Below are 26,117 nucleotides of genomic sequence, written 5' to 3'. Positions count from 1 at the left end.
CCCTGTGTGCTCAGAAAGAACGACGTAACGCTATCCACGGGCATACTAGAGTCACTGCCCAACACACCTGTCATCGCGGGAAGATTGAAGTTGGTGTCAACTATAATTTTATGAGTGGTGTACCAGTTTGAAGGGAGACTCAAGTTTTCTTTGAACTGTTCAGCAACAGTATTCTCTCAGTCGGCTATTAGTAAAAGGAACTAATTATTAATTTGTTAGGGTTATCAAATATAGCCACCGTCCATACTAACTTACAAGAACTGTCTACTTCAGTTTCTGACAGCAATAAACACTTTCACCACGAACTGTATTTAATCTACCCTTTCTGAACACGGTTAGGACCTTTGTAAAAAATTTGGCTGAACTTATTTTCGGTTTTAGCCAGTTTTTCCTATCCATAACGATTCGAGCTTCAGTGCTTTCTAATGGCCCTTGAAACTTTAGTTCTTTCCCTAAACCGCTGCGACCATCACAGTTACAATACTGATTGTCGCTAGGTCTACCTTCCTGTGTTTGCTCTGCATCCTTCTAGACTGATACTCTTTCTGCAATTTCCTCAGGCCCTCTAACCTAAGAAAAGGAAGCCTTTCTCGTCCTCTCCACACTGCCCCCACTATCTGTGTAGACACTTCCTGTCTATAGTGGAGCCCTGATCTATTCAGCGAAATCGGGAAACCTACCATCCATGGCGCATGTCGAGGAATCTGCAGCCTACACGGTCACAGATCCGTCTGAGCCTCCAGTTCAGACCCTCCACTCGGCTCTGTACCAAAGGACCACAGTCGGTTATGTCCCCATACTACAGATGGTGAGCTCTGCCTTCATCTCGCGAGCAAGACTGGCAGTCTTTACCACTTCAGACAGCCACCAACAACCAGAGAGAATCCGTTCAGATCCAAAGCAACGCACAACGTTAGTACCTGCATATGGCTGCCTTCTGTGCTCTTTGTGACATTCGGAAACAGCCTTTCCACATCTGTAATCATTTCTCCCGATATGCACACAGAGTGCACACTGAATTTCTCCCCTCATTGGCAGATATACCTCCAAGGGGCCCTCCATCTGTGCATACTTGCCGAGAGGCTTCCTCTGCAACAGACTGAGCGACTGCATCTGGCTCAGGAACTTTGCTACCGATAGCTCCCGAAACATGTTTGTCAGATGAACCGGGGAGGCCCTCCGATTGGCCCATCCAGAATGTATTTCGCTTCCTGCCACACCTTGGAACTACCTCCAACTCAGGTGAGTGTCCAACCTGAATGTGGACACTACCCGGGTTGGCATCAGTAGTAGACCGATTGTGGGCACCTGGAACGTACCAGCTGCCCCTCGGGTCTCCCCGTCTAGTCTGCACAATGATGCCCACTAGCAACAGCCTCAAGCTGTGTCACTGTAGCAACCACCACCGGGAGCTGTGAGCGAAGGGTCACCAACTCAGGTCGCATCTGAACACATTAACCACAGTCTGTATCCATACAAAGAAGGCAAAACTCTACGCTATACAGTTATTAGAACGTTACACTGTGCCTAGTAAGCACACGAACACGCAAGAAATTTAAAAAATGAACTAGTAACCACACAGATAACATAAAATATGTTGCTTCTGATTGAAGCGTGTACAGTCTAGTCGCCTTATCTGCTGCAAGAGCGCAAGGAACAGTCTCACAAACGGTCTAACTGACGCTGAACCGTTCCACCAAATCATCATCATCATCATCATTTAAGACTGATTATGCCTTTCAGCGTTCAGTCTGGAGCATAGTCCCCCTTATAAAATTCCTCCATGATCCCCTATTCAGTGCTAACATTGGTGCCTCTTCTGATATTAAGCCTATTACTTCAAAATCATTCTTAACCGAATCCAGGTACCTTCTCCTTGGTCTGCCCCGACTCCTCCTACCCTCTACCGCTGAACCCATGAATCTCTTGGGTAACCTTGCTTCTCCCATGCGGGTAACATGACCCCACGATCTAAGCCTGTTCGCCCTGACTGCTACATCTATAGAGTTCATTCCCAGTTTTTCTTTGATTTCCTCATTGTGGACACCCTCCTACCATTGTTCCCATCTACTAGTACCTGCAATCATCCTAGCTACTTTCAAATCCGTAACCTTAACCTTGTTGATAAGGTAACCTGAATCCACCCAGCTTTCGCTCCCATACAACAAAGTTGGACGACAGATTGAACGGTGCACAGATAACTTAGTCTTGGTACTGACTTCTTTCTTGCAGAAGAGAGTAGATCGTAGCTGAGCGCTCACTGCATTAGCTTTGCTACACCTCGCTTCCAGTTCTTTCACTATGTTGCCATCCTGTGAGAATATGCATCCTAAGTACTTGAAACCGTCCACCTGTTCTAACTTTTTTCCTTCTATTTGGCACTCAATCCGCTTATATCTCTTTCCCACTGAGATTACTTTCGTTTTGGAGATGCTAATCTTCATACCATAGTCCTTACATTTCTGATCTAGCTCTGAAATATTACTTTGCAAATTTTCAATCGAATCTGCCATCACAACTAAGTCATCCGCATATGCAAGACTGCTTATTTTGTGTTCACATATCTTAATCTCACCCAGCCAGTCTATTGTTTTCAACATATGATCCACAAATAATATGAACAACAGTGGAGACAGGTTGCAGCCTTGTCTTACCCCTGAAACTACTCTGAAACATGAACTCAATTTACCGTCAACTCTAACTGCTGCCTGACTATCCATGTAAAGACCTTTAATTGCTTGCAAAAGTTTGCCTCCTATTCCATAATCTCGTAGAACAGACAATAACTTCCACCTAGAAACCTGGTCATATGCCTTTTCTAGATCTATAAAGCATAGATACAATTCCACTCATAACACTTCTCCATTATTTGCCCTAAGCTAAAGATCTGGTCCTGACAACGTGTAGGAAGCCTAAACCCACACTGATTTTCATCCAATTGGTCCTCAACTAATACTCGCACTTTCCTTTCAACAATACCTGAGAAGATTTTACCCACAACGCTGATTAAAGAGATACTTCTGTAGTTGTTACAATCTTTTCTGTTTCCATGTTTAAAGATTGGCGTCTTTACTGCTTTTGTCCAGTCTAATGGAACCTGTCCTGACTCCCAGGCCATTTCAATTATCCCGTGTAGCCATTTAAGACCTGATATTCCACTGTATTTGTTGAGTTCCAACTTAATTTCATCCACCCCAGCTGCTTTATTGCACTGCAATCTATTGACCATTTTATTCACTTCCTCAAATGTGATCCTAATTCCATCATCATTCCTATCCCATTGTGCCTCGAAATCTGAAACATTACTGATCGTATTTTCACCTACATTGAGCAACTCTTCAAAATATTCCCTCCATCTGCCCAAGGAATCCACAGGATTCACCAGCAGTTTTCCTGACCTGTCCAAAATATTTGTCATTTCCTTCTTACCTCCCTTTCGAAGACTGCTAATTACACTCCAGAATGGTTTTCCAGCAGCTTGACCCAAAGTCTCCAACCTGTTTCCAAAGTCTTCCCAAGATTTCTTCTTGGATGCTGCAATTATCTGTTTGGCTTTGTTTCTTTCTTCAACATAACTTTCTCTGTCTACCTGAGTTATAGTATGTAGCCATTTTTGATACGCCTTCTTTTTCCTTTTACAAGCTGCCTTGACTGTGTCATTCCACCAAGCTGTTTGCTTCATCCTACCTTTACACACTACTGTTCCAAGACATGCTTTAGCCACTTCTATTACTGTGTCCCTGTACCTTGTCCATTCCTTTTCCAATGACTGTAATTGACTACATTCAACTAATTGGTACCTTTCTGAGATCATTGTTATGTACTTGTGCCTGATTTCCTTATCCTGAAGTTTCTCCACTCTTATCCTCCTACATATGCACCTGACCTCCTGCACTTTCGGCCTCACAATCCCAATTTCACTGCAGATTAAATAATGATCAGTGTCATCAAAGAATCCCCTGAATACACGTGTGTCCCTCACAGCCTTCCTGAATTCCTGATCTGTTATTATATAGTCAGTGACAGATCTGGTTCCCCTGCCTTCCCAAGTATACTGGTGAATGTTCTCATGTTTAAAAAAGGAGTTTGTGATTACTAAACCCATACTGGCACAGAAATCCAAGAGTTGTTTCCCGTTCCTGTTGGCCTCCATATCCTCTCCAAATTTACCCATAACCTTTTCATACCCTTCTGTTCGATTTCCAATCCTGGCATTAAAATCACCCATGAGCAGAACACTGTCCTTGTCCTTTACTTTGACAACTACATCACTGAGTGCCTCATAAAAGCTATCCATCTTATCTTGATCTGTCCCTTCACAATGCGAATATACTGACACAATCCTAATTTTCTTGCTAGACACTGTCAAATCTATCCACATCAGTCGTTCGTTTACATACCTTATTGCAACAACGCTGGGTTCCATTTCTTTCCTGATGTAAAGCCCTGCACCCCATTGTGCTATTCCTGCTTTGACTCCTGACAGGTAGACCTTGTGTTCTCCCACTTCCTCTTCTTTCTCACCCCTTACCCGAATGTCACTAACAGCTAAAACGTCCAGCCCCATCTTACTTGCAGCCTCTGCCAGCTCTACCTTCTTCCCAGAGTAGCCCCCATTGATATTAATAGCTCCCCATCTCATTACCATTTGTTTGCCAAGTCGTATCTTAGGAGTCCCTGGTTTGTCAGTTAGAGGTGGGACCCCGTCACCTCCAAAAGTCCGAGGCATATTGCTCTGATTGTTGCCAGCATCATACTTAAAGTACCAGGGAAGCAGGTTGCTAGCCTTACTTGACCCGAGTCCCATTGAGTTTTACCCCTAACGGTTGAGGGACTAACCGGTGGATTTGGTAGTCTTTGCCGTATGAGCACAAAGGTGACCACGACTCAGAATATGTCCGAGATGCCCAGCCTTATTCCAAAATAACTGGTATCCCGACTGTCGGGACCACTTACTTGGCCACTCATACGTTGCCCATGGTTCATGAACAAGGACATGAGTACAGGAACCCACACCATGAACCACCGTTCCACCAAAACGAACAAAAAAAACCTCCATTGTACAAAGGTCGATACAAGCATTTGTAACGGAAACTGCATCCCAAGCGCTATTACTGTCTGTCCTAAAGTAATATTCCAGTGTTTGGAGTCGCTATCAAAGAAGCATGAAGAGAGACACAGAACAAATTAAAAGACGCGGTGCTTTCATTGTAAGAAATCGGTACATGCGTTATGGAAATGTAGCGGAAGTGCCAGTGCCAAATTCTTCACCCACAGTTCTCAGTTATTTGTTGCACACTTTCCAATCCTGGTCTACTGCTACAGTTTTTAGTCTCTATATCTCCATTAACTACCATGGAAGTTATTCCATAATATCTTAACACATGACGTACCATTTATCCCTTATCCTTGTCAGTGTTTTCCCCATATTTCTTTCTTCGCCGATTCTGCAGAGGAGCTCCTCGCGTATTACTGGTTCACCTATTTTTCATCAACCTTCCATAACACCGCATTTCAAACGGTTAGACTGCCTTTTTTCTGGTTTTCCCACTGTCCATGATTCGCTTCCACACAGTTCTGTTCTCTAAAAATACATTCTCAGAATTTCCTAAGTCAAATAAATGCCCATTTAATAGACATTTTAACGATGAATTCTCTCTTTGCCTACACTAGTCTACTTCTTACTTTCTTCTTGCTTCTTCCGTCATATGTTATTTTACCCCCAAGCTAGCAGAGTATCTTAACTTCATCTACTGCCTGGTACCCAATTTTGATGTTAACTTTATAGCTAATCTCATCACTGCTACTCCTCATTACTTTCACCTTTCTTCGGTTTACCCTCAATCCTTGTTCTTTACTCATCATACAGTTCTTTACATCCATCACGTTCTGTAATGTACAAATACCTGCATTTCCACTGACAATAACACTGTCATCATCGCATTTTATCTCTGATATACTTTCACCCTGAATTTTAATCCCACTCCTGAACCCTTCTTTTATTTCCATCATCTCCGCTTCGATGTCGAGGTTGAATAGTAAGGGAAAAAGATTGCATTCCTGCTTTACGCACTATCTAAACCGAGCGCTTCCGTGTTGATATTATATTCTTACTGTCCCTCTTTGTACCTGCTTGTACTTTGTATTACCCGCCTACCCCTGTTGCTTGTGATTTTCTGATTTGTATGATACCTGGCACATTAAATGCATTTACTTGTGCAGATATCTGTAAGTCAATCCAACATAATTTTCCTGCACTATTGTGTGTACCCCAAATTGTATTAACACATATTGGAAGATGGTACTGGCCGGCCAAAGTGGCCGTGCGGTTAAAGGCGCTGTAGTCTGGAACCGCAAGACCGCTATGGTCGCAGGTTCGAATCCTGCCTCGGGCATGGATGTTTGTGATGTCCTTAGGTTAGTTAGGTTTAACTAGTTCTAAGTTCTAGGGGACTAATGACCTCAGCAGTTGAGTCCCATAGTGCTCAGAGCCATTTGAACCATTTTTTTTGAAGATGGTACTGTATGGAGCTCATCCTGACATAATAGGTTTTATGGAGAACTACTTCATTAAAGTGATTCATGAAATCAGATATGTGATGATTCACAAAGATTTGAATTACAATTAAAAGGGTGTATTTCAATAAATTCTGAATTAATATATAAAGCCACATCAAAAGTTTAATTAACTCATGGAAATTTATCATATTAATATTTTAATACCAGAAACTTCCTTTACACACAAAAACTTTACACATAAAAAGCAAGTGAATCACTTGCAGCTACATGTTCTTTTGATAATTTAAATTTTTGAGGGAAGGTAGTTCTTCCAAGTCACCACTAAAATTGTCTTCTCTGGAACCCAGCCCAATAAGAGAATTATACATACCGTACTATTCCCATACCAAAGCAACTGGCGTCTTGCGAGGGCCACCATTTAAAGTTGGAATCCATTTATTTAGGTTTGATTCCAGCTAAAATGTCACCCTTAAATGTGAGGAGGGAAGCACTTTAATTACCACTGATGCTGAGTGAGAAAAAATATTCAGTTTCTCTAGTTCTGTCTGTAATTGGGTAGTAGTGATAGTTAATTCTCAATCATACCATCGGAACAACTTAATAGTTTGGGCCTCTACCATTCATAAGTACGATGACGGGTGAAGCTAGAAAATTTCAGTCACAGTTAATGAAAGTTTACATAATAACTTAGCTGATCCATATGATGAGGTACTAAAGTTTGATATCCTCAGGGGTTGTTGCTTCAGAAAGTCCTCGAATTCTTCGTCGCTGTTGTAGTAAGCTTTAAATAAAACGCAGAGTATAACACTTTTCTTGTCATATGTTGTGGCTGGTTATCAAGTACATGGGTGGATTATACAATGGTCGTCTGACAGCCTCTCACGCAAACATCTTGCGAAAAACAATAATGCAGACTGACTTCGTGGCTCATGCGCCACTTGCTTTTATATAAAACCAAACAATCGAATACATTATTGAATTAAGATTCACAAAATAAAAATTAAAAGTCAAGAGATTATTTTTTTACTTACATAAAAATGGGCCATATATTGCGCTCCATGTTCTGATATTCAATTTGAAATATTTTGCTTAATTTCATGTATAATTTCAATGAATTTATAATACAACAATTAAAATTACATTTTAGTTAATTATAAAGAAATCACTTTGAATAAAATATTGTTATAAATATTTCGGTTTGTTATCAAGTAGTGGTCTCATTTTAAATGATCATAATGAATAAATATCGGAGCTTTTCACAAACAGGGGATAGTTAAATTTTCAAGAATATGTGTTTCAACATGACTGCACAGTTCATATAACGAAATTTCAAGGTTGGATTATTAACAGACGGCTTATTCCCCTTAGTTGCCAATATAAATCAGTTAGTATATTAATGTGAAATTTAAACTGAGATAATAAATTCACTTGCAGTAATTTTTAAAGAGGAGTTTACTACTGAATTGGGTATGGACTTAACAGTATAAAGTCCAGAAAGTTAAAAATTAAAGCTAAAATGATCTCTTCAGTGGCTTTTGATATGATGAAGGAATTTCAGATAGGGATGGGAAGGCAGTCCCATTTTAATTGAAAATGTCCACCAAGTAACTTACATTGTATAAAGTTTATGTAATGTGTTAGACTACTGCATTCTTCCATACATCTGATGATATCTGAAAAAGTTAGTCTATAATAGTTGATTGTATATTTTCGTATTTAATTTGGAAACATTCTGCCGCTGTTAACTTCAGAAATAACAGTGTATATGATAACATATCAGCATACGACTTTTATTACAGCAGAAGTGTAGTATTATTATTCCAAGTAAAGTAAAAGTACTCTTTGACAATAAAGCAGTAACAGTGCAGAAAGAAACCCGCAATATGAGGGCTGAATTTTTATCCAGCTTTCGACAGGTTCCTAACCAGTAACGAGACGATAACGAGAGAGAGAATTTATATACGAATTGTACATGTCTGACTTCAAAGCTGAATAGAATAATTAACAGCCACTGGTTGCTTTGCTTTTCAGTGAAAATCCATCCATATTTTAATGCACTGTAAATAATTTCGTTATGTCACTCTCCGACAAAACAGCGCTTCTATGTCACTCGTTGATTTCCAGTTCCCTAGAAAAGTTATTGATGAACTTTGTAGCTCAATCACTATTTTGAGTCCTTTTGTAAGCTGAGTAATTTACCAGAAGTCCTGTCCTACTTACGGAGCCTGCAGGTTTCACTTCCACTTTGCCTTTGCACTATTTACTGCATCTTGGAGCTGAAAAGAAACTTGAGGAAAATTTCTGACCTATACTAGAATTATTTAATCCACGTTGTTGTTTCATTAACGTAGTTCAAGTACCTGTGTCGATGACAGCTTAGTGTTGCCGCAGGTAGACCCATTTGTTTTGAGAAATGAAAGAATTAACTTCATTCCGTGTCGCCTCAAGCTCATGCGCTCTTTAGCTGTCAGTACTATCAGACAATGACAGTTTCTTTACCGTATACTGAGTAAAGGCAGCGATTATATCCCAAAATTACGTGTAAATTATAGAATTTACGGAGCAATCTTTACGAGCCGCACTTTACATAAATTCCGGTTGCCGTGCAGTTGCCTCAGTTTATTGCGCATGATTGTCGAGTAACACCCTTATTTAAATTTTACGAACACTTGTCTGTAGCGTTTGTTCTTTGATGTAACCACAACTTATTTCAAGCGTTTCATATTCTTGCGTTACAATCTGCGTGGCTCAGTAACAAAAAATTTTTCCTTCTATTTCTTTGCAAATGACCCAGTTCTTGCGAGATCCACGCGTGATAGTATTTGCTTCTTCTGGATCTCTGTAGTGACTTCTACGATGGTTCTACACCAATGACCCTGATCAGCATCCAGCGTGAGGCTGAATGCCGCTTGGTAGTATTGTGGGCACATGGTGCGATGGAGAAAGTATACAGTCGGAATAGAGAAGAATGAGATATCATTCTGGCGACTATACGGGCCGCAGAAGGGGTAACCATTGACTTAAGCGACGTTGATAAAGGGCAGATTGTAATGGTCTCGCGCCTAGAAATCTAGGAATTGGCGAAGCCGGTTGGATGTTCACATACTGCACTCGCGAGCATCTATGGAAAGTGTCTTTAGGACATTGAAACCACTAGCAGATGACAAGGTGATGGATATCCACGCCTCTTGACAGAACGTGGAGATCGGAGGCATGACTTCTTTGTAATGCAGGATAGGCGGCAGTGTATGGCTGATCTTACGACGGAGTACAATGCTGGTGCAGGAGAATATCATTCAGCACGCACTGTCGAAGACGAGGTCCCAGAGTATGCGACTCCTATCTATTCACATGCAGGCCCAACGAAATCTTCAATTACGATTGCAGTGGGCACCAATTCATCTATGTTGGACCGTGGATCAATGAAAACGTGTCATCTGGTCGGGTGAATCATGTGCTAGGTTGATGATCGGTCCGGATACGTCGTCATCCAGTTTGTTGCTCGAAGCATGCAGCGCGAACTGGCAAGCCAGAGAGGGTAGCGTTAAGCTATTGCGGAAATTCACCTGTGCTTCCATGGGACCTGTGGTACTAATCAAAGATACCATGACAGCTGTCGCCAAGTGACCATTATTGTTTACCACCTGCATCCCTTCATGCTTGACATTGTCCCTGATGGTTGTGGCACATTCCAGCGCGATAACCGTTCGTGTCAAAAGGCCAGAATCGTTCTGCAATTGTTTGGGGAGAATGAGAGTAAACTCTCGGACATCAAATTCGCTTGATTTGAACCCGATCTGAGATGCTATCGGGTACCAGATCCGCGCTCACGAACAACCGGCCCGTGTTTAAAGGGAACTCCGGCCCCTTTGCGCGGACATCTGGTAGCAGATGCCAGCAGAAAGCTGTCAAAGACTTATTAAATCCATACCACAAAAAATCACTGGTGTACTGCGTTCCGCAGGTGGATCAGCACGCTATTAAGTAAGTGGTCGTAATGTTTTGAGTCATCGCCGCATCACCGATTGTGACAAAGCGATATGTTACACAAGGATCCGAGTCCGGACCCCTACATTTCTCTGCCAGTGGGGTATTGTCAACAAATATCTGATTTGACCTTACATTCTTCCCGACAGGATGAAGAGAGTTGTATACAAAAAGTTGCTTCAGCAAGTCCTTCCATTTGTCCTAGAAGATGTGCTGCTGAGAATTCGTCAGTTTCAACAACACAGGGTACTGGTCCATTTGTACTCGATGTTACGAACCACACTGATGAAAAGTTCGTACACACATAAAAAAGTTTTGAATCACTTCGGCCGCGAGAGTTCTGGAACCCGTACAGAAAATTAGAATAGAGATCAACATCAACATCATATACGCCCTTTTTATTGCCCATGAAAAACACACGTTGTATGTTGTTTCACTATACAGCGAGACCTTCAAAGGTGGTGGTCCACATTGCTGTACACACCGATACCTCTAATACGCAGTAACACGTCCTTTTGCATTGATGCATACCTGTATTCATCATGGTATACTATCTGCAAGTTGATCAAGGAGTTATTGGTCCAGATTGTCCAACTCGATTCGGCGTAGATACATCAGAGTGGTTGGTGAATCACGTCCTTCATAAACAGCCCTTTTCAATCTATCCCAGGCATGTTCAATATGGTTTATGTCTGGGGAACACGTTGACCTCTCTAGTCGAGCGATGTCGTTATCCTGAAGGAAGTCATTTACAAGATGTGGATGATAGGGGTGCGAATTGTCGACCATGAAGACGAATGCCTCGCCAATATGCTGCAGACATAGTTGCACTATCGGTCGAAGGATGGCATTCGTGTATCGTACAACCGTTACGGCGCCTTGCTTGACCACCAACGGCGTACATCGGCCCCACATTATGCCACCCCAAAACAACAGCGAACTTCCACCTTGCTGCACTCGCTGGACAGTGGGTCTAAGGCGTTCAGCCTGACCGGGTTGCTTCCAAACACGTCTCTGATGATTGCCTGGTTGAAGGCATATGCGACACTCGTCGGTGAAGAAACGTGATGCCAATCCTGAGCGGTCCATCCGGCATGTTGTTGGGTCCATGTGTACCGCGCTTCATGGTGTCGTGGTTGCAACAATGGACCTAGCCGTGGACGTCGAGAGTGAAGTTGGGCATTACGCAGGCTATTGTGCAGTTCGAGTCGTAACACGACTTCCTGTGGCTGCACGAAAAGCATTATTCAACATGGTGGCGTTGCTGTCAGGATTCCTCCCAGCCATACTCCGTAGATAGCGGTCATCCACTGCAGTAGTAGCCTTGGTCGGCCTGAGCGAGGCATGTCATCAACAGTTCCTGTTTCTCTGTATCTCCTCCATGTCCGAACAACATCGCTTTGGCTCACTCGGAGAGGCCTGGACACTTCCCTTGTTGAGAGCCCTTCCTGGCACAAAGTAATAATGCGAAAGTGACCGAACGGAGGTATTGACCGTCTAGACATGGTTGAACTACAGACAACAAGAGCCGTGTACCTCCTTTCTGTTGGAATGGCTGGAACTGATCGGCTATCGGACACCCTCCGTCTAATAGGCGCTGCTCACGCATGATTGTTTCCATCCTTGGGCGGGTTGAGCGACATCTCTGAACAGTCAAAGGGCTCGTGTCTGTGATACAATATCCACAGTCAACGTCTATCTTCAGGCGTTTTGGGATGATGCAAAACATTTTTGATGTATGTATAACAATCGGTTGGTGCTTGTGCCTTATTCCATGGCCAATTCGGTCATTACCCAGTACTGCAGTGGATATCGCTTTCCGGTGTAGAGTGAGGAATCTAGTCTATGAGACTGCATTCAGTACTTACATGGACATGATTACTAAGACTGTTACAGATACTGAATAGTGCGACATTTGTGCCATGATCAAGGTGATCGACATTTGGAACAACGTCTATAAGGAAAGAGTTCTGCATTTTTAACGCACTGCACTGTCTTGCACTGGGAGAACAGATAGAACACACTGTAACAAAATTATATGTGAGGGTGCACTGCTGCCCATTAAAATTGCAGCACCAGGAAGAATAGGAAAAGGGGAATTTTACTTGTCATACGTTTATAGTACAGTTGAAAGAATGGTTAATTAGCACGTTCGTGCTGGCATGTATCACCGCTATTTCATGCCAGAGCCTCCATCTGGGTGGCGTGTACCACTGATGGATCAGTTCCTTCCATTGGGCAGCATGGACCACCAGTGGATCACACTAGGTTCTTCCATGGGTCAGTATGTACCACCCGTGGTTCACGACAGAGCCTTCCATTGGTCGACGTGTACCACCGCTGGATCGCAGTATATCACTCCACTGGGCAGCATGTGCCATAGGTGGATGGCTCCAGATCCTTCCATCGCGTGACGTGCACCTCCGGTGGCTCACGCTCGACTCTACCATACATAATACCAGCGCCACAATAATGTATGGTGTTTTACCTATCACCCACGCGTAACAAACAGCTGCAAGAACACTTTGTGTGATCCTTCAACGAGAGAGCTTTCCGAATAAATGAGATATCTCGTAATTTGTGATTCAATTAGTATAATATTACTTTAAGCCTTCTCGTATTATTGTAAAAGAATGAACTTATGCTATTTTCAAAATAAAAGATCACTATATTAAAATAGAAGCCTAGGACGTTTAAACGCGATCACTGCCACACGGTGAGATGTGGCAAAGCAGCGCCGCCAGCTGAAAGAAAGCATGAACACATGCTCCGTTCCATAGCGAGAAACACAGTTCTCAGCGCCGGCGTGAACTTGTTCAATTCTTACGTGATTTGTGGGTACACAGGATGCAAAAGTACGCGCACAGCGCTGCCAACTGTAGCAGCAAGAGTGGCACTAACATGGCTGTGTATCAAGCCCAAATGAGTTTAAATGGCAGTGCGGCGAACGTCGTTTAATGCTGCTTCACCTGTGTGCCAGACTTCATCAGCTGTAGTGGTCGCTAGTGGTGACGCAACAATCTCTCTGCGAATCATGACCAAATTTTATTTGTTTTTTCAATGGGTGATAGATGTGGGGAACGTCCTGGGCGGGGTAACATTTAAAGACCCTCTGTATCAATGTAGGTCAGAATAGCACAGGGACCGTATCTTACTCAATGATAAAATCACGAATACCTCGAAGACAGGGCACAGCCTCTGGATGTAGACACGTAGTGCCTACTGTCAAAATAACCGGTTGTATGGTCCAGAAGTGATGTTGTGCCCCTTGTCATCTTGGCAAGTGTTGGATACATATGATGAAAATGAAAGCAGTCTGGCAATGTTCTTTCCTCTCGGTGTCCACACATTGATACAGCAATCGTAATGCTGTGCACTGAAGTAGGACTCGTCTGTGAAGACAACGTGATCCATACCTGCGACCAGGTCGCTATCGTGTCGAAGGAAGCTGAATCAGTAGTCGCTCCAGGCATTGATGAACTGTCCGTTTTGAGATTCTTCTTGCTGTAAACATGATCATTTTCTGTCTAAAGGTAGGTACGTGACGTGGCTGTACAATCCTGCACGGTGTAGTGAACAATATTTCTGTGCTCCCTCAGGCGCTAGTGTTTTGCGACCGTTGAAATACTGCTTGCCTTTTAATATGGGGCACCTGAACCCATCGATTTCATATTCGCATGACAGTCTTGGAACCCTGATCAACGCGAGCAGTAGTATCGTGGAACGGTAACCCAGTCTTGTCAAACCACGATCATGGCCCTGTCGAATCCCGCCACACGCTGGTAGAGTTCTCCTCCTTACGATAGGCATAACACGATATCCCCACGAACGATCTGTTGTGTCGGCTACTGTGGGAGTCAGCACAGATATAGACAAGGGATGGGAGAAGTTGCAATGGCCAGTGACTGGGATCCAAAATGATCTGTACATGACACATGAAGATTAACTGAACATTTTATTTCTAAAAAGGAAACAAACATAACTTATTTCTTTCGCTTCCTGTGTCTCCTACGTACAAGTACTTTACTGTCTATTAGTATTTGCAGAACGCAGGCTAAAAATCGGTTTGCTATTACTTGGTACGGATGCTCTCGAAGACTGCGACCGAACTGGACAGAGCAGCTATGGGCGCCTGGTTAGGTCAGCGTTGAAAAGGGGCGCTGAACTATGTCTTCCATTCGCGTGTGGTTCAGTGCTTTCCTGATTCCATTTCGCTGCGCTGGTCGGTATGCAGTCGATGCTTTAGGACTGCACACAAACAATATTCAAATGTGATTTCTGAACGAAAGACCCTCTGCCTAATAAATCCTTGTTTACAGATGTAGATGACAGTACCCCTACTTTGTGTGGTTGTGATGAAATGCTGATCATTTGCACTTCCAAGCCAATTTGGCGTTCGTTTCAAACCTCCTTCAAAAATGGCTCTGAGCACTATGGGACTCAACTGCTGAGGTCATTAGTCCCCTAGAACTTAGAACTAGTTAAACCTAACTAACCTAAGGACATCACAAACATCCACGCCCGAGGCAGGATTCGAACCTGCGACCGCAGCGGTCTTGCGGTTCCAGACTGCAGCGCCTTTAACCGCACGGCCACTTCGGCCGGCAAACCTCCTTCATAGTGTTGCACTTTCAGTAGCCAGCCGTGTAGATTCCAATACCGAAACGCCTGTTCTGACATGCTACACGACACACGGTTACTAAATACACGATTGGCTGTCTGCAGTTCAAAAATGGTTCAAATGGCTCTAAACACTACGGCACTTAACATCTGAGGTCATCAGTCCCCTAGACTTAGAACTACTTAAACCTAACTAACCGAAGGACATCACACATATCCATGCCCGAGGCAGAATCCGAACCTGCGACCGTAGCAGCAGCGCGGTTCCAGACTCAAGCGCCTAGAACCGCTAGGCCACAGCGGCTGGCTGTGTGCGGTTCGAACAAGGCACAACACAGTGACAAAGAAATAAATGAAAAATAATTTTTTCACTGTCTAATGTCGTAGTAAGTACTGTTCCGCCGCAAAGTAATACATTGCATAGCTGACAGCAACTGCAAGTGCTAAAATTTTCAAATTCTGTTGTTCAGTTCAGCAAAGAGCGCGAGACGGGTTGGGGGAAGCGGGCGGTATACTGATAAAGAAAAAGAGAATAAAATACCAAATTTCCTGGTCACAAATGCAACACATACATAAAGTAATAAGCAAAGAACACATGGTTTTTGTTATCAAACCTCTATTAATATACACTCCTGGAAATGGAAAAAAGAACACATTGACACCGGTGTGTCAGACCCACCATACTTGCTCCGGACACTGCGAGAGGGCTGTACAAGCAATGATCACACGCACGGCACAGCGGACACACCAGGAACCGCGGTGTTGGCCGTCGAATGGCGCTAGCTGCGCAGCATTTGTGCACCGCCGCCGTCAGTGTCAGCCAGTTTGCCGTGGCATACGGAGCTCCATCGCAGTCTTTAACACTGGTAGCATGCCGCGACAGCGTGGACGTGAACCGTATGTGCAGTTGACGGACTTTGAGCGAGGGCGTATAGTGGGCATGCGGGAGGCCGGGTGGACGTACCGCCGAATTGCTCAACACATGGGGCGTGAGGTCTCCACAGTACATCGATGTTGTCGCCAGTGGTCGGCGGAAGGTGCACGTGCCCGTCGACCTGGGAACGGACCGCAGCGACGCACGGATGCACGCCAAGACCGTAGGATCCTACGCAGTCCCGTAGGGGACCGCACCGCCACTTCCCAGCAAATTAGGGACACTGTTGCTTCTGGGGTATCGGCGAGGACCATTCGCAACCGTCTCCATGAAGCTGGGCTACGGTCCCGCACACCGTTAGGCCGTCTTCCGCTCACGCCCCAACATCGTGCAGCCCGCCTCCAGTGGTGTCGCGACAGGCGTGAATGGAGGGACGAATGGAGACGTGTCGTCTTCAGCGATGAGAGTCGCTTCTGCCTTGGTGCCAATGATGGTCGTATGCGTGTTTGGCGCCGTGCAGGTGAGCGCCACAATCAGGACTGCATACGACCGAGGCACACAGGGCCAACACCCGGCATCATGGTGTGGGGAGCGATCTCCTACACTGGCCGTACACCACTGGTGATCGTCGAGGGGACACTGAATAGTGCACGGTACATCCAAACCGTCATCGAACCCATCGTTCTACCATTCCTAGACCGGCAAGGGAACTTGCTGTTCCAACAGGACAATGCACGTCCGCATGTATCCCGTGCCACCCAACGTGCTCTAGAAGGTGTAAGTCAACTACCCTGGCCAGCAAGATCTCCGGATCTGTCCCCCATTGAGCATGTTTGGGACTGGATGAAGCGTCGTCTCACGCGGTCTGCACGTCCAGCACGAACGCTGGTCCAACTGAGGCGCCAGGTGGAAATGGCATGGCAAGCCGTTCCACAGGACTACATCCAGCATCTCTACGATCGTCTCCATGGGAGAATAGCAGCCTGCATTGCTGCGATAGGTGGATATACACTGTACTAGTGCCGACATTGTGCATGCTCTGTTGCCTGTGTCTATGTGCCTGTGGTTCTGTCAGTGTGATCATGTGATGTATCTGAACCCAGGAATGTGTCAATAAAGTTTCCCCTTCCTGGGACAATGAATTCACGGTGTTCTTGTTTCAATTTCCAGGAGTGTATGTCTTAAGTTCTGTTCTTACCTTGTTCCACATCAAAACAACAGCAGACCCTTGACCAATCATCGCAGTGCCTCCATCTGTTGCAGTCAATGAAAGTTTTTCCCAACAAACGTCATTTTGTCAACAGTGTTTCCTAAGCAAGAACATATATCGTCGACAGTTAAACAATGAGTGCCTCGATGAAGCTAAACTCAGCCCCAACACTTCTTACAGACACAGAAATCAGGCAAACTCTGTTACATCCATGCTTTCATCGAAAGCCAAAGAGAGAAAAATCAAATGTTTAGTCATACCTTTCAGTTGCGTTCTCTCATCGTTTGCCATTTCTCCGATGCGTCTGCAAACTGTTCTCCGTGTTAGAGAAACTGTCTTTGGACACAAGATTGTTGCGGCAGCAACGAAACACTCTTTCACAAATTCTCTATCGCTGAAGGGACGCACTGTGCTGGCTACTTTCAGAGCTATGTTATAGCCTGCTCTCACTACATCATGATTATGGATGACAAGGTGCTCTTCCTGCAGATAGTTTGCAAAGAAGAAGTAAAATCGATGGCATAACCACATAATGAAGTAAAATAAGAACATTTAGACCGAGCGAGGTGGCGCAGTGGTTAGCACACTGGACTCTCATTCGGAAAGACGACGGCTATCCTGATTTAAGATTTCCGTGATTTCCATAAATCGCTGCAGGCAAATGTCGAGATGGTTCCTTTGAAAGCGCACGGCCGACTTCCTTCTCCCTCCTTCCCTAATCCGATGAGACCGATGACCTGGCAGTTTGGTCTCTTCCCTCAAACAACCCAACCAGTAACATTTTCAAGAAATAACATATAAGTGTGTGAACTTCCTACTTCGCCTGTTTTAACTCGAGAAGTTTGGCCGTCCTATCCTCAGTAGTCTATGCAAAGTGGTCACGAATTTCTCACAAAAGACTTGAAAATGTCGCTTCATATTGTACGTCTTCCACGCCGATAAAGTAGCATTACAAAATAAACAACAAGAGCCTGTATGTGGTTCAGCAATAAAGTACTCTTCTCCTCACTTGGACTGAAGCGTAGGGATTACATCGATTTTCGTTTTGAAAACCTTAGCGCCTCAGCCATTTTCTCTCACTAATTTTGTCCTATCGTGAGCGCTAAAGACACGTCGGCACCTACAACCGTAACGACAGGAAGTAAACACACCCGTCATGCCGCGTGCGCATTGTTAACAGACGAGCGCCGGCCGCGGTGGCCGAGCGGTTCTAGGCGCTCAGTCCGGAACCGCGCGACTGCTACGGTCGCAGGTTCGAATCCTGCCTCGGGCGTGGATGTGTGTGATGTCCTTAGGTTAGTTAGGTTTAAGAAGTTGTAAGTCTAGGGGACTGATGACCTCAGATGTTAAGTCCCATAGTGCTCAGAGCCATTTGAATCATTTTTTTTCTAACAGACGAGCGCTGTTAGCAGAGATGTGAGGGGAATGGCTGACAACGCCAGCAGACATGTGGAGGGGGAACTGATGGCTGACAGCGCCCACGGGCAAGCAGTGTGGGCACACTCGGGAAATTCTGCAGCTCGTGGTCCAGTGGCTAGCATTGCTGCCTCTGGATCATGGGGTCCCGGGTTCGATTCCCGGCCGCGTCAGGGATTTTCTCTGCCTGGGGACTCGGTGTTTGTGTCTCCCTCATCATTTCATCATCATCATTATTCGTGATTGTGCCTCTATTTGGCTGTGTAAAACTTGGACTGTGTAAAAATTGGGGCTTCGTACAAGCGCTGATGACCGCGTAGTTGAGCGCCCAACAAATCAAACAGTCGGGCGCCCGTGCTGGCAGTTGCGCACTTGCCTACCTGTGTTGTAAACTAATCTGCCAAATGCTTGCAACTAGTAGTATGGCTCGCGGAAGCACACGCCTCTTTGTGCTCTGCATTGTCTTGCTGTAACCAACTTCTCCATCGTTCCTCCCCACTTACTGTGAGTTGCCCTCCGGCAAGAAAACACTGTCCACTACCCAGGTCAACGACGTGCGCGTACAGCTGTCCACGTCCTGTCCTGTGTTGACCGTTGCTCGAGTGTAACTGATTCCCTGACACTGATCTCTCTGTCACAATGTGTTGACCTCTGTGCCAGTGATGCCTGTCGATTGGAATCGGGTACTATGAACACTGCTGCTGTATTACACTGCTCGTTTCCACAGTGTTCTCCCCTCCAGTCTCTTTTGCTCGGAGGAAGTCGACGAACGTCTGCTTGCTCCACCACCTCTAAAGACGTAGGCCAAAGGGCCTCTCGCGTCGGAAACTATCCATGTCAAGTGCTCCCTTGCGGAGTGTACTACCACAAACCACCAGGAACCTCGGCGACGGCACAGCAAAATTCGAATTTGGAGACGTTACACGTTATTCTTAAGGGTTATATGAAACTTGAAACCAAAGTTTTTTCGTTGTCTGCTGCGGTTAGCACAAATCAGGAGCTTACAGTGAACCCTTAATTTTCGTGAGAAATATTCGCAACATGCTTTCAGTACTACTCAATACTTCGGTAATTATAGAACGACAGTACTCTTAATCGTCAATCACGAATGATGCTCTCATATCTGGAGAAGTTCCAGCGCTAGCAAACTGCAGCGAAATGCAGGAAGACCTGCGGAGGATCAGTACTCGTACAGTTGTAATATTTATGATTTTGCAGCCATCAGATTAAGGTACAGGAAGCTCTTCTTAGAGCAGTTGAGAAAGCAGCAGTGGAAATGACTTAATGTGATGTGAGTTACCGATGACAGATGGTTTGTTCGGTACGAGAATCGTGAGAAATACCGCCTAAATTGTGATCCTTTTCCGCGACTAGCTGCTGCATTCGGAAGCTGCGCGCCAAAATGATAATCTTCTGTTAGTAATATTAGATAAACTAAACAGCGTATTTACTTGCATTTCAAATCAAAGCATCTCTCAATAGCTTGCTATTATTTAATTATTTCACAACTATTAATAAACAGCAGAATGATAAATAACTGCTAAACGAAACGGCAGACGAAGCACATCGATGATCTTCCGATCGCGCCTAACTTGGATGACAGGCGAAGTGGCTCGGCTGTAAGATCAGAGCTGGTTCAGTAGTGTCGGAGGACACATATGCTGTCTGCTGCGGTCGGCATCAGTTAAGACTTTATTAGCAGACTCTGGTTAATTGGACATGTAGTTGAGAGCAGTGTGATAGTAATTACGGAAATATGCAGTTCATTACTTTGTTGAAGAATGGAAATTATGTGTGACTCTAAAGTGGAATGTAATTGAGCAGTTTCTCGTGATCTGCTAGTAAAAAGCGAGTGGCATTCCCTATAAACAACTAATGGTAAATTTAATTATTTCTAAAATATTTGTACCTCGCTAAGAGTTTATTACAGCATAAAGACAACGGATTCATGATCTATGTGCTGTTTCCTGCGCAGGGGACAACAATTACGGAAGACTGCAGGTTGGTGAACATTCATTAGAACTTACGCATTCCACTCAGGACATTGGAAGCAAATAGGCACCTCGCGTGTACTGTAGTCTTAGTAAAAATGAGATCAGTGACACGTTATGTGCGGTAACGCAGAGGGGGTATGAAGGAGAGAAGTTTGCGAGGGAAAGGGTTTATCACACGTGCGTATATATCACGCTCTCTGTCTCCCCCCCCCCCCCCCTCTCTCTCTCTCTCTCTCTCTCTCTCTCTTTAGTTCTCTTGGTCAACTTGCGGTATAGTAACTCCTCAACATAAACAAATGTAATGTATTGTGCGTATATGGTGAACATCTCTATTATTCTGTGATTCCACGACTGAAGAACAATCACTGGAAGCCATCACTCCCGTAAAACAACCCGCATTCACTCAAAAACGCAACGAGTGCACACTAGGTTATGGTAGTTGCGGGACACCGAGTCGTGGCAGAGTCGGTTGTGACGTCAGCGGCGCAGTGTACTACTGCGCACACTCGCCGTGATCCTTACCGTTCATTCCGACAACCTTGCTGCAACCCATTCCTTCTCCACTGCCCAGCCTGCGGTGACATGGACTCCTCCATGTTTTAGCGGGACGTTAACCTCTCCCCCTGCCGGACCGCAAAGTGCGACACGTGACCTCAGGCAATGCCGACCATCACAAGCTTACGTGGCGAGACGGCGGCTGTGGATCAGCATACAATGGACTCGCTCGCCTACCGCAGCCTGAGTGATGTGGACAGCAGAACTGCCGACGGACGGCAGGAATCTCTGAGTCATCTTATCCCGCTTGTAACATACTGAATCGATTTATCAGCATTTCATTTTCTCCTAAATACTAATACTGTGAACGCACCTGCAGGAACGAGAAGGTTTTTTTTTTCTACTCTTACATTACTGCATTACAGTGACACGATATACGAGGTGGTCTGTAAGTGTGGAATTACACTTCTTATACGAAAACGGGTGAGTAAACTGAAACCTGAAGTCATACAGCACGCGATAGGAGAGGAAGGGGGAGCGGGAGAGAAATTGAGAGGCTGTGTTACCAACACAGCGGGCATTTTAGAAACGTCCATCTTGGATGCAACTCATAATTTTCAAATGGAAAGGGGGTCATCTGATACATCAAACAGATATAAAATTATTACTTTCTCCGTGCACAGAGAATGCTGTTACCCCACAACGGAATAGAGTACTCAATTAATGAACTGCTGCTCCAGTTGCTGACATGTACTTTAGTTAAATCAATGACCGGTTTCAACCCTGACGTTCAGAACCTTTTCTAGTGGATCTGACACTGAGATTGTAAATGATTAATACACCGTTATCCAAAACTTAAGGACGAAAATAAGTTTCTTGTTACGTGTCATTGCCTATTAACAGAGTTTGACAAAACTCGAATCTCACATAGAAAGAACTGCTACAGTGTAATACAGAAAGTAATGGGAAGAAATACGAAATGAGAGGAACAGAAATGACTCTTTTATCCAAAGACAACAATTACAATGAAGTCGTCGGGATTTTTGCTGGTTCCTTGAACATTAAAAAGACGGGACATGTTTCCTAATTACGGGTGTGGTCACCATGGACGGCAACGCAACTCTGCAACGTACTCCCATGCTGGTCACAAACTTGGTAAGTAATCCTTGTCGTCTCCTGTTTCATTCTTCCACCAGTGCGCTTGACAACTGTTGGATGGACGTTGGAGCACATGGACTTCTCCCCAACATATCACAGAGTGCTGGATTTGTTGTATGTCGGGAGAACGGGCAGGGCAGTCCATTCACCGTACATCCACTCGATGCAAGAGCACATCCACCTGCTCTGTTGTATGTTATCGCGCAGTGTCATATTTAAAAATGAAGTGATTTGTTATTATGGAGTGTGGGAAGAATGATTGTTTAAAAGTGGGCTGTAATTAATCTAACCCTGTGCTCAAGATCTCTATGGGAACCATTTGTAGGGCTTTTTATCATATTTCCACAGTCATCATTGAAAACTGGCTCATGAAACTTTGCGATAAGGTGTGTGACTGTTGGTCCAGGCAACACATTCTCTAAGTCTTTCGCCCAAAGAAGATATATACCGACTGACTGTCAGATCATCATTCGTCAGGAGCTATGATTGATGATCACTCACCTGACACTACGATTGGTGAACCCTGGCATGGAGATGACCTAGCATGGAATAACGTATCAGTATGTGTCAAACTTGGTGTCCAGCCGGGCAGGTTGTATTCTCTGTATTCCTGACACACGTAGCAAAAGCAATAAATGAGCTTACCTTGCAAAATAATAATAATAATAATAATATGAAGTTCACAGTATGATATGACATGTTAGCTCCAATGATTCTCTTGCTATTTAAAAACTTGAATTTAAACACTAAGTGCTGTTACCTAAGTTAACATTTTGTTCTCAATGTGTAATCTGTGTGACTGTTTAGATAGAAAATCAGTGTACGGTGAAGGGACCAATAGCGATAAACAGATAGTCAATTCGTCATGTGTTACGAGATATGGTCTCAGATGTTATCGAGGAATGCGCCACATTTTATAAGCTCGTATTTGCACTTGTTGTTAGATTAACGCCAACGGCTTTGCCACGTTGGTAACACTGGTTCCCGCCCGATCACCGAAGTTAAGCAACGTTGGGCCCGGCTCGTACTTGGATGGGTGACCGTTCGGGGAAAACCGGATGCCGTTGCCTTCAGCACACGGAAGTCGCCTAAATGGCGTCCAATTGAAAGACTTGCACCAGACCGTTGTGCCACACGACATTTATTTGTCCGCCTCCACAGCTGAATGGTGCTGACACGGTAGCTCAGCGTGTTCGGTCATAGGGTTAGCTGCCCTTTGTAATTAAAAAAAAAAAAAAAAAAAAAAGAACCTGAGTTAATGGATCAATAATGAACTTCAACAAGCGTCGTTGGACGTCCGCCGCTAACAAACAAAAAGATAGTTGTCATCGCGGCAGGATGCCATGCGTGGGGTCCGGGTTCGATTCCCGGTTGGGTCGGAGATTTTCTCCGTTCTGGGACTGGGTATTGTGTTGTCCTCATCATCATGTGATCCTCATCGATGCGCAAGACGCCGAAGTGGCGTCAACTACAAAGTCTTGCACCAGGTGACTGGTCTATCCAAAGGGAGGCCATCGCCACCCGACATTTCATTTCATAAGAACCATGAACCATGGCCCTTGCCGTTGGTGGGGAGGCTTGCTTGCCTCAGCGATACAGATGGCCGTACCGTAGGTGCAACCACAACGGAGGGGTATCTGTTGACAGGCCAGACAAACGTGTGGTTCCTGAAGAGGGGCAGCAGCCTTTTCAGTAGTTGCAGGGGCAACAGTCTGGATGATTGATTGATCTGGCCTTGTAACAATAACCAAAACGACCTTGCTGTGCTGGTACTGCGAACGGCTGAAAGCAAGGGGAAACTACAGCCGTAATTTTTCCCGAAGGCATGCAGCTTTACTGAATGGTTAAATGATGATGGCGTACTCTTGGGTAAAATATTCCTGAGGTAAAATAGTCCCCCATTCGGATCTCCGGGCGGGGACTACTCAGGAGCACGTCGTTATCAGCATAAAGAAAACTGGCGTTCTACGGGTCGGAGCGTGGAATGTCAGATCACTTAAGCGGGCAGGTAGGTTAGAAAATTTTAAAAGGGAAATGGATAGGTTAAAGTTAGATGTAGTAGGAATTAGTGAAGTTCGGTGGCAGGAGGAACAAGACTTTTGGTCAGGTGACTACAGGGTTATAAATACAAAATCAAATAGGGGTAATGCAGGAGTAGGTTTAATAATGAATAAAAAAATAGGAGTGCGGGTAAGCTACTACAAACAGCATAGTAAACGCATTATTGTGGCCAGCCTACTACAGTAGTACAAGTTTATATGCCAACTAGCTCTGTAGATGATGAAAAAATGGATGAAATATATGATGAGATAAAAGAAATTATTCAGGTAGTGAAGGGAGAAGAAAATTTAATTGTCATGGGTGACTGGAATTCGAGATTAGGAAAAGCGAGAGAAGGAAACATAGTAGGTGAATATGGATTGGGGGTAAGAAATGAATGAGGAAGCCGTCTGGTAGAATTTTGCACAGAGCATAAATTAATCATAGCTAACACTTGGTTCAAGAATCATGAAAGAAGGTTGTATACATGGAAGAACCCTGGAGATACTGAAAGGTATCAGATAGCTTATATAATGGTAAGACAGGGATTTAGGAACCAGGTTTTAAATTGTAAGACATTTCCAGGGGCAGATGTGGACTCTGACCACAATCTATTGGTTATGAACTGTAGATTAAAACTGAAGAAACTGCAAAAAGGTGGGAATTTAAGGAGATGGGACCTGGATAAACTGAAAGAACCAGAGGTTGTACAGAGTTTCAGGGAGAGCATAAGGGAACAATTGACAGGAATGGGGGAAACAAATACAGTAGAAGAAGAATGGATGGCTCTGACGGATGAAGTAGTGAAGGCAGAGACGATCAAGTAGGTAAAAAGACGAGGGCTGGTATCAATCTTTGGGTAACTGAAGAAATATTGAATTTAATCGATGAAAGAAAAAATATAAAAATGCAGTAAATGAAGCAGGCAAAAGGGAATACAAACGTCTCAAAAATGAGATCGACAAGAAGTGCAAAACTGCTAAGCGGGGATGGTTAGAGGACAAATGTAAGGATGTAGAGGCTTATCTCATTAGGGGTAAGATAGATACTGCCTACAGAAAATTAAAGAAACCTTTGGAGAAAAGAGAACCACTTGTATAAATATCAAGAGCTCAGATGGAAACCCAGTTCTAAGCAAAGAAGGGAAAGCAGAAAGGTGGAAGGAGTATATAGAGGATCTTGAGGACAATATTATGGAAATGGAAGAGGATGTAGATGAAGATGAAATGGGAGATATGATACTGCGTGAAGAGTTTGACAGAGCACTGGAAGACCACAGTCGAAACAAGGCCCCGGGAGTAGACAACATTCCATTAGAACTACTGACAGCCTTGGGAGAGCCAGTCATGACAAAACTCTACCATCTGGTGAGCAAGATGTATGAGACAGGCGAAATACCCTCTGACTTCAAGAAGAATATAATAATTCCAATCCCAAATAAAGGCCGGCCGAAGTGGCCGTGCGGTTAAAGGCGCTGCAGTCTGGAACCGGAAGACCGCTACGGTCGCAGGTTCGAATCCTGCCTCGGGCATGGATGTTTGTGATGTCTTTAGGTTAGTTAGGTTTAACTAGTTCTAAGTTCTAGGGGACTAATGACCTCAGCAGTTGAGTCCCATAGTGCTCAGAGCCATTTGAACCATTTTGAACCCAAATAAAGCAGGTGTTGACAGATATGAAAATTACCGAACTATCAGTTTAATGAGTCACAGCTGCAAAATACTAACGCGAATTCTTTACAGACGAATGGAAAAACTGGTAGAAGTCGACCTCGGGCAAGATCAGTTTGGATTCCGTAGAAATGGTG

General features: G+C 44.4%; 1 pseudogene; it reads left to right on the top strand.

Moving 5' to 3' along the window:
- Window positions 1-23,223: 23,223 nt before the first annotated feature.
- On the top strand, window positions 23,224-23,343 carry LOC124623259 (annotated as a pseudogene).
- The last annotated feature ends 2,774 nt before the right edge of the window (window positions 23,344-26,117 follow it).

The sequence above is a fragment of the Schistocerca americana genome, chromosome 7 (genome assembly GCF_021461395.2).
Source record: "Schistocerca americana isolate TAMUIC-IGC-003095 chromosome 7, iqSchAmer2.1, whole genome shotgun sequence".
Lineage (NCBI taxonomy): Eukaryota > Metazoa > Arthropoda > Insecta > Orthoptera > Acrididae > Schistocerca > Schistocerca americana.
This window is presented reverse-complemented; position numbering and strand designations above follow the sequence as displayed.